The following is a 7,500-nucleotide window of genomic DNA, read 5'->3' as shown; positions in this document are numbered from 1 at the left end:
CTTCAGGGTTTCAGGTGGTCTACCAATTTAATTAGAGATCGTGTGGTCCACCTTCAGGAAATTCCATCGAAGGGAGAATGACCACCGACAGGGAAGGGATTTCAGGATTACAGTGGGGGGTTCGGGGGGCTAGAGAACAGGGGAGGTAACAGGATTAGGATTCGGAGTGGTGGTGATTACTTAGAGAAGGATTTGGGTTCCTCTCTGGGAGTAGGTATTGAGTGGTGTAGGAAATAATGACGTTTGTTGTTGTTCTGGTGTTGGTGGTGGTGATGAAACTACTGTTATTGCTGGTGCTAGCACTAGTGTTGGTGTTCATGACTGCGTTCAGTCTTAATGACCCAATGTAGGTCCTCTTTGTATCTTGAGGTCGATACAGCCTTTAGACTTAACCACGGTAAGTTCACCCACCCTGGCAAGGTCATACACACATATCGGTAATTTGTATCAGATTTTCATGATAATGACGTGCCATATCAACCCACCAATACGGTAGTCATGTACAATCATGGATAAAACATACAAAGTTACTTGGATATATTCACTTTGGCCTTCACTCCCCAATGGAGTTACTTAGTAAATATACACAATCATGACCATTCGTTATTTCGTGTTGCATAAAACCAACACCTTTGAAATCGTACTTGTCTCGCATTGGCTTAGTTGTGGGTTCGAATCCCGCATTTCTCTTCGATTTCCGGCAGTGACTGTTGTTACCTGCCCTAACAGTCACCTAGAGGACATAACAGGGTGATGGCTTCGGCCGCAACTACGCGTCTCCTGGCGCATACCGTCCACCTTCCTCTTCTGCGTTGAAAGTGAATCCACTAGACTAGTCGCCACTCACGTTAATAAGCTTTCGGTGATGGAAAATTCGTTCCAGGAACTAAAAATAATGTTAAACAGTTTGTGTTAGTCGTAACAGAGTTCTGCCAAATGTTGGTACAGTTTCCGAACGCTGCAAAATGCATGGGCCGCTGAAATCGAGAGAAAAATGTCGTATAAAAAAGACTGTGTTTGCGTAACTATTGCAAATATCTGTAACTATTAAAGCAATCATCATGAAAGTGTTTTGTTTATTTACCGAAAAATGGAAAGTAAAAGTCAACACGTTTAATGTTTTCATGCATACTTTATATCATTACTGTTACGTGTATAGATATACAACTCTATGTATGTGTCTATTACCCTGCACTACCTTCTCTCTCTCTCTCTCTCTCTCTCTCTCTCTCTCTCTCTCTCTCTCTCTCTCTCTCTCTCTCTCTCTCTCCCTCCCTCCCCTCCCCCCCTCTCTCTCTCTCTCTCCCTCACCCCCCCCCCTCTCTCTCTCTGTCTCTCTCTCTCTCTCTCTCTCTCTCTATCTCTCTCTCTCTCTCTCTCTCTCTCTCTCTCTCTCACTCTCTCTCTCTCTCTCTCTCTCTCTCTCTCTCTCTCTCTCTCTCTCTCTCTCTCTCCCCTCACCCCCTTCTCTCTCTCTCTCTCTCCCTCCCCTCACCCCCTGTGTGTGTGTGTGTATGTGTGCGTGTGCGTATGTGTGTGTGCGCGCGCGCGTGCGTGCGTGCGTGGATAGACAGAGCATTACACACAATTCGGCCCATATATGGGCTCGAAGCTATCAATCAAGAGGGTAATATAACGATCACGAATCCATCATATGATGCAAAGAAAATTATTCCCAAGGGTAAAATGCTTACAAGAACAGGAAGAGTTAAGAGAGTAAGTTGAACAATGTTACGGTTGTCGGAAATGCAAAAGTGGACGCAGTTTTTGTAAAAACGTTTAATGACATGCCAAGAGAATGGATTCGTAAGAAACTGAGACGCGAGAATGTTCGCCTCGACAGATAATAAAACTCAAGGACATGGCGCCGGAGTGAATAGACGCCCTTAACTGAATAAAATCATCTGATCTTAGCCAGAATAAAGACCTTTAAAGTAAACCAACCAGGAGAGGGTTAGCTGTGACAGCGTACATCAACTTTTCCCTTCCTACTCAGATATCTAGGGTACCTAGGAGTTGGGAGCTGCTGACTTCGAGTATGGATGCGCGTCATAGAAACATGATCGAACTGTCTGGAATTTGCTTGAGATTCGGACTCTATCTCTACTGTATAAATGTACTTGATCCAATCCACACGCCATAGTTAGGCTTTGACCCTCTCGCGTGATTCGTTACGATTGAATTAGAAGAGTGAATAGAAGGAGAAAGTTTCGAAGAGCATAGGAAAGGTAGTTAATGTACTTCAGCACGGCAACATATCACTGTTGTCATTTGAAGCTGACCAAAATGATAAAAAAACATGCATTTTATTGTTGCATTACTGCACTTTTGTTTGAAACTAATGCAAAAAATATACTACATGAATGACATGTATCAAATACTCAAATATGGATGATATGTGCATATAGCTATAATATTATACTGGTAAATACTGCATATATATATATATATATATGTGTGTGTGTGTGTGTGTTTGTATGAAATACTCCACTTATACTTGTTTCGAGTTAAGCACGGATCGTGAAAGACGTATGCCTCATATATATATATATATATATATATATATATATATATATATATATATATACATATATATATACATATATATATATATATATATATATATATATATATTACATCTAACATAATAGAACTAGAGTAATGATATATTACCGTAGTTCTAGTATATTAGTGGATGCTGACAATTTTTTATAGATCTCGCTCCAACTAAGGACGGGTGAGAGGAGAGTGATCTCGATCATTTAATCGACCAAATTCAGAGTTCGTCCCTCATAACTTTCTGCACCTTACACTAATATTTTTCTGAACCAGGGTTCCGTGACCCCTTAGGTGGTCATGCAGTTTCACAAGTGGAGTCATAGGCCGAATGAAGGGCTATTAGATTTAGTGATGAATTGATCTTGAGGAGGCTAAAGAACAGTAATACATAAGAATGGAGTGTATGAGATAACGTGTTAAGAACCACTGCTTTACACAAAGATTACAAAGGATTACAAAGGCGGAGCATGCCGACAGGAGACCGTTTGATCCATATCTAGGTCGGATGCGAAAAAAAAAATCATATTAATAATAAAACAATAAATAAAATCTATAATAATGTAAATAACAAATAAAATACATAAATAAATGCATAGGTATAGTTAAATAATAAACAAACAGGTAAATAGTAAATAATAATAAATTGACATATAACTAATAATAAATGAAAATCAGACAGACAAATAATAACAAAACAAAAACAAATAATATAAGATAAATTATAATCATTACAGCATCTTAGGTATTTATCTAAATGATTCCTAAATCTTTGAACTGAACTACATTGCACTACCTGTGCAGGAAGTTTATTCTATTCATTAACTACACGGTTGGCAAAGTTGTTTCTACCTACTTCCAATTTGAATCTATTTCCGGACAGTTTGAGACCATTGTTTCTTGTCTGATTCTCATTCAATATGAAAATTTGGTCACTTTTGATGTTGTCAATTCCCTTTAAAATCTTAAAGACCTGTATCAAGTCACTTCTGAGTCTACGCTTTTTTAGGGAAAACAGATTGATGTGTTTTAGTCGGTTTTCGTATGATTTTCGTATGATCTGTATGTTTGTCTCATTTGTCGCTAGACGATTTTATTCAGCTCAAGGAAATCATGGACTCTAAAGGGTTAGATGGCCCATTGCCACTGGGGTCGGAGTCCATAAGATGAAAAGGCGAAGAACACCGGAAAGGTTTTCATAAGACTTTGGAACCAAAAACCTGAAGGTGACTTCGACCAACAAGTCTGGAGGAGTGGAAGATTCATTTCGAGCGATGGGCTGAAGACTATTTGAAGGTCTTACAAAATCGCTTCTGGCTGATGAAGAAAAGAGTCTTGAAAGAGATCTTGGAATATGCAGGAATTAGTGCCCGCGGGAACAAGAACCGCTGACTCGGGGAGAAAGGAATCCTGGTGTCGGAGGGTCGGGAAGGGAATGTAGAGGTCGAAATCTATGGAGATTTTGTTGGAGAAGTAAGGGCGAACGAGTGTTGAAGAAGGAGGTTGTGTCTGAGGAGCGAGGGGATACCGACGAGGGGCGAGATCAAAGTTGTGGACCTTGGTTCCGAAATTGAGTTTGATAAGTTTTGTCCACTTTCGTCGATTAAGCTAAAATAAACTTTTTTTTTTTTTTATAGTTAGAAAATATATATACAGAGGATATCACCATAGCCAATGATTCAAATGAGAAAATGATCTGATGTTCGACAAGAATGTCTTGAGTATATCAAATCGTCACTAAAGAATTTGATAAAAATATGTATTACTCGTGTACTTGAGGAAATGAGAATGTTATTTAATAAACTGGATTTAAAATTCAAAGAACTTATATTATCAAAGAAAATAACAGTTCAAGAGAAAATAATGCTGAGGTTTGAGAAAAGAAGTTACATTATTAAGGCAACGACTTCAAGGTGCTTAAAAAGGAAAAAGAAAAAAATATCTTCGGGCAGAAGAAAATGTGACGGACAGGAAGGAGAAATCGGTTCGGAGGACTGAAAAAAAAAAACGAAGAAAAAATGAAAAATCCGATAGAAAGTTGATTTGCGATAATGGAACCAGACATGGATCTGGTGGCACTATTGGCATCCTTCCCCCTCCTCCCACTCCTTCCACTCCCCCCAAAAAATGGAAATGGTTGAATGAATAGTAATGGAATAGTGGAAGATGGATGGCGAAAGTTGACATACACAATATCCGATGCATAAATACCCATTTAACCCAGGTGGGATAGTGTCCCGAAGGACAGAAGCACTGGTTATATACATCCAGACTCTAGGCGGAACGGGAAGCCTGATGGACATCTGGTCCCAATTCCACCTCTAAGCTGAAAAGAATAGTTGGTTTTAAACATAAGTTCTTGTAAGTATGACACAGCATTGAGGGGGGGGGGCACTCTTTGAGTGGTAAATAATGTTCTTGGAGATGGATTAGGAGGCGCTAGATAGCCAAGATCGAAAGAGTTCTTGCAGACTCGAAGAGCGGTTATCGCTCAACGATGAAAACTCGTGGCTCAATGATAATCGTCAAGCGATTGTCTAGAGCACTAACTTTGTTTTTGAATGGGGCTCATTTGCTTAGAGCTGCAGAGTACGAGGCCGACCATTTTAACCGAACCAAAGAACGCGCTTACCCAAATATGATGCCAGGAGGCATGATGTCCGTCATTCGCTATTCGTTGTGGTTGGCTAAAAGTCGCACCGAGGAAAACATACCTTAATGAATATCGACAGAGTCCTTACAATTTCGGTTTGAAGAGGAACATGTATTAACTGTGACAGCATTGTTAATGTAGTCTATTTTTATATTAAGGTGTCTGTTTATACAAGATTTGTTGTTTTCACCGAAGAAAGTAAACAGACCTAAAACTAAACAAGTCTTGAGTTTTCTGGTCCAATTCTACCTCATTTGAAGGATATTTTCAGACATTATAGAAAAAGGTGACGTCATCGTACCAAAACGCTCAAGGTTAAACGAACTAATGAAGTCCTCCGGGGGGGGGGTGTCTATGGGTTTATCTCTCTCTATCTCTTTCTCTCTATCTCTCTCCCTCCCTCCCTCCCTCCTTTTCTCCTCTTTACTCTTTCTCTCCCTCTCTCAGAATTTATCTTCCTTTCTCTCCCTCTCTCAGAATTTATCTTCCTTTCTCTCCCTCACCCGTTCATTATCTCACTTGTTCGTTCCTTCACTCACTCGCTCATTGACTCTCTGCTTCCTTTTCTCCCACCCTCTTTACCTTTTCAATTCCCAATAAACAAACGTGGAAGGGAGTGTAGCATTTATTTCTTTTCGTTGCTGATCGATGGCGATAGAAACTGGAAAAAAAAAAAAAAAAAATTGGGTACCCGTGTGAGGCTATTTTGGTCTCCGGCGAAGACAGTGGAGGTAATTCGATGGCGATAACGTGGAAGATGATGATGATGGCTGTTTTGACACAACTGTACTTAAGTTAGACGAGTTAGGACGAGTTAGAGAATTCGGGAGAGTTAGGGAGGAGCGCAGGGTAAGAAATGGGGATGAGCTAGTTGGGAGAGGTGTGGGAGGAAAGTGAAAGAATAATAGCATATCAAGAAACAAAGAAGAGGAAGAATAGGAGAAAGAATAAGAGGAGTTGGCGGTGATGGAAGAATATTAGAAAGAGAAGAGCAACAGTGAGCTTTTAGAAAGAGTGAGAGTAGAAGAGGAGAAAGTAGGAAGAGATGGTGGTGAATGAAGTGATGAAGGAGGGATATCAAGAGGCGAAGAAACAGGAGGAGGAGGAGATAAAAGATTATTAGAAAGAGAAGAACAACAGTAAAATTTAGCAAAAACGAGAATAGACTAGAGGAAAGTAGGAAGATGGTGGAAGAAGAAGATCAGGAGAAAGAGGAGTAGGAGAAGGAAGAGGAGGAGGAGGAGGAGGAGGAAGTCGAGAGAGGGTAAAGGGTGACGGAGGAGGATGAGTTGGAGGAGGGGGTGGAGGAGACAGAGCAGGAAATGGCGGAAGAGAAGTATAAGGAACGGTCTGAGGATGTCTCTCAAAGTGAATAAGATTGTTTATTAATGAAATGCCCATCCATTTGAATCACTCTAGGTGTTTCTAACCAATAATGCTGCATGTCAGGGTTCATGTTGAACAGTGTTTTCTGGAAGAGGAAAAGTACAGGATGTATGCAAGCCAACTTTCCTATACAGTGACCATAGACAATGTTATTTCTTGTGTGTGTGTGTGTGTGTGTGTGTGTGTGTGTGCGTGTGTATGTGTGTGTACGGTCATTTCCGACCTGCGGTTGGCATCTGCAACATCATCCCCCACTCCATTTTATATTACCAATTCTAACTTGTAATTTACCCCTGATTTTTTTCCAACTTGTAATTAAAGTCCACAGCGTTTCACAACAGCTATTAGATAAGATAATATCATCGTTGTTTTTTCTGATATACTCGCAATTGGTACCTAATTCATTATATAAAGAGTATAGCTTGGTGGCATACAGCTGGAGTGAAAGAAAAGTGACAGTACGAATAGGCCTTGATCAGGAACCCTTCCCTACTGAAGAGGAGCCACAGAGATGAATGAAAGTGTCTGGAGTTATCTGCAATGAGAGGTTGAATGCTGCTTGGCAAGACGAAAGAGACCAGAGGCATCAAGCGCCAGCTATGCATTCCCAGGCTGACACGTGACCCATTACCACGCTGACCTACTTTATGGTTCTTGTTCGGTCTAAGGACAAGGAAATTTATGCACTTGATGTCGAAGGAACATGGGCGTGAAAGGAGGTCATAGCTGCATGAAATAGACTGCCCTTGGTTCGAGCATGGTTCCTGAGAGCTTCACCTTGTTCGGAGTCGCTCTTACTTACTCTTACTCTGCTGGTCTTCGGGATACGTGGTGATCCATAACCGATTTTGAAATATATCGCCATGTCTGTCGGTTTTGTGCTACCTCCTTCTACCCTCTTGGTT

This window comes from Oratosquilla oratoria, chromosome 42, assembly GCF_046742065.1.
Source record: "Oratosquilla oratoria isolate Oo_2021 chromosome 42, ASM4674206v1, whole genome shotgun sequence".
Lineage (NCBI taxonomy): Eukaryota > Metazoa > Arthropoda > Malacostraca > Stomatopoda > Squillidae > Oratosquilla > Oratosquilla oratoria.
The sequence above is the reverse complement of the archived record's forward strand: the minus strand, read 5'-3'. Positions refer to the sequence as shown.